This window comes from Cotesia glomerata, unplaced genomic scaffold (genome assembly GCF_020080835.1).
Source record: "Cotesia glomerata isolate CgM1 unplaced genomic scaffold, MPM_Cglom_v2.3 scaffold_1676, whole genome shotgun sequence".
Taxonomy (NCBI): domain Eukaryota; kingdom Metazoa; phylum Arthropoda; class Insecta; order Hymenoptera; family Braconidae; genus Cotesia; species Cotesia glomerata.
In genome coordinates, this window is record NW_025402082.1 from 1 (window position 1) to 2,645 (window position 2,645).

Sequence of the window (2,645 nt, forward strand, 5' to 3'; positions counted from 1 at the left end):
TTGACCAAACTTAGATTTTGAATCCAATTTGAACCTATTCGAACAGGTAGATAAAAAAAGACCATTCGGCAGCCGAAATGGAAGTAGATTTCATCATAAATAGAAAAAAATATAACGAGGATTGTATACAAAACTAGGGCTTTTAACTTCTATGCAATTGACAAAAATATATATCGACGGAAAAATACTAAAACCAGTGCAATAGCAAATTTCATAATGGGCATAGCGAAATAGGACATAATTTTGAGACTACACATATGATATGGTACTCGAATTGAAGCTTATTTAAAGAGCTTTCAGATGCAATTTACAGAGTTTCAATAAGTTATACCATTCAAAAGTTATTCGAGTAAGAAAGTAAAAAAATATGAATTTTTATGATTTTCAAAATTTTGAAATCCTGGCATTTCTAAATTATTTGACCGATTAAGCTCATCTTCGAACTTGACTTCGGTATTTATCTGTAGAATAAGTATGTTGAGTTTGGTTGAGATCCGTTGTAAATTGGCGACGCTATCGTCGTGTCAAGCCGCGTTTTATCCGATATATAAACATACATATATAAACTTTTGAACCATATGCATTTTCTGACCAATGCAATAGTTAGATTTCTATGAAATCTACTAAAAACCACGTCGATCGCCGCTAGCCCAGTCAAAATCGGTTGATTCGTTCGTGAGTTATCGTTGTTGGGAAAAAACCGAAAAATTGTTTTTTCGAAATTACATCGAAATTCCTACTTCAATCGAATAAAACTTAAAGATTCTTTATGAGGCCTGAAAAACTGCGTCGAATGCCACGAATCGCGTGAAAATCGGTTTATTCATTCAAAAGTTATTGTGGTTTGAAAATTTAAGAAATAGTGTTTTATTAAACTTTCACCAGATTTTTGAGCTCAAAGAGCTCAAAATGACACGAAAATTATATTTTTGAGCTCGAAGAGCTCAAAAACGTAGTAAGTGCAATTTAAAAAGGATCTAAATATAGTAATAAATATAATTTTTTAAGTTCATGGTAGATTTAATAATTGAAAAAATTTGATCTACATTAATTTAACTAGATTTCGTTAGTTTTTAAATTATTTTTTCTCGTGGGCATTTTATCAATTTTTTTTTAAAGTATTTGTCAACTAAATTTCATGAGTATCTATTAATTACCTGGTATACATCAATTTGAGAACCATAATTACACTCAATAGACTAATAATGGTTCACGGAAATGTGGATATCCATTTAACATTATAAGCTCATATAAAACAATCATTCAATTTAAAAAAAAGAAAAAGTAATTTTTTTTTTCTTCTCAGGATGTTGTTTTACGAAGATGGCAACAACCAATCAGAAGGAAAGATTCCGTTGTACATATGACATTGTCAGGTCTTCATTATATGGTTGAAGTAAGTAAATATAGTTTGATTTCTTTCTAATTATACATTCGTACTAGCAATATAAAAGTTCGAGCACTTAATCGTACATAAAGTTTCATACATTTTTACTAAAAAAATAAAATGTATAACGATAAAAAAAAATTTCAAATTCTTTACGTTATTTTCAGCGAGCTGCAGTTGAAAAAAAAAAACGTAGAACAGCAAAGAAAATATTTTAAAGCATATCGATACCGCCATTCTAATACGTCGTATCCCACATTTAGAAAATTTTACAGCAGACGGTAAAAACGATTTATTTTTAACATTGATTAAATGGAATTTGACAGATGAAAATATTTATTTAAAAATAGTTATTAAACTATTTGACCTTTAAAATTTTTATATGACTTGCATAATATTGTTATGATTCCATTTTTCAAAAAAAGTCAATTTGTCAAATTTTGTGGGATACGACGTATTAGAATGGCAGTATCGATATGTCTCTTGTTTCTGAATTTCAAAGAGCCCTCATGTATAGAAAATTTTCTTTTACTAATTCTCTATTAAAAGCTTTTTATATTGCTTCTTTTTTTTAATTATTGTGAGTTTAATGCCTTTTTACAATGATTTATTCTATAGGTTCTAAGGTAACAAAGTAAAATATTAGTTATAATTTAAAATAGTAATTACTAAAAAAATTACTGGTTGTACTAGATATAGAATAAAGACACTAAAAACTCAATATTTTCTATAAAATATTACAATTTTTCCTCATAAATTTTTTTTTGTTGAAAAATTATAGTTATGAGTTATTGAAAAAAATAAAAGTGTTGTGACATTTTCATAAACAATAGTTTATTCAAATAACAAGAAAATTATTTTTATTGTCTTGTTTATTTAAATTATAGCAGGCAGTATTCTTAAAATCTATGCAAATTTTTCTTTTTCCGTTATCTTTGTTCCTCATTTAATTTTATTACGCATCTAATATTTATAAATTTTGAATTTATTAGACAACTAGAATTTTAGAAGTTTTGTATCACTCTTGCCAGAATATTCGTGTAATAAGTATCTTCTATAAAACTTAACTATGATACATTTTTACAATTTGTAAAAGCTCTAGATAAAACATGAGTGTTTTTAGAATTTTAGTTAGAGAAAAAAAAATTCGCTCAAACCAACCCTTTTTCAGTTCTTATTCAGATCAATTTCTGATAAATAAACCAGATTTTAACTGTGAAGAAGGATAATTTTACCAAACTATAGCAATTTAAAAGAC

General features: G+C 26.9%; 1 long non-coding RNA gene across 1 annotated transcript; it reads left to right on the top strand.

Moving 5' to 3' along the window:
• Positions 1 to 1,613: 1,613 nt before the first annotated feature.
• Positions 1,614 to 2,248, top strand: LOC123273926. The gene is made up of 3 exons (XR_006511399.1): positions 1,614 to 1,872; positions 2,195 to 2,198; positions 2,238 to 2,248. It is a non-coding gene; the product is annotated as an uncharacterized LOC123273926 (long non-coding RNA).
• Positions 2,249 to 2,645: the final 397 nt, after the last annotated feature.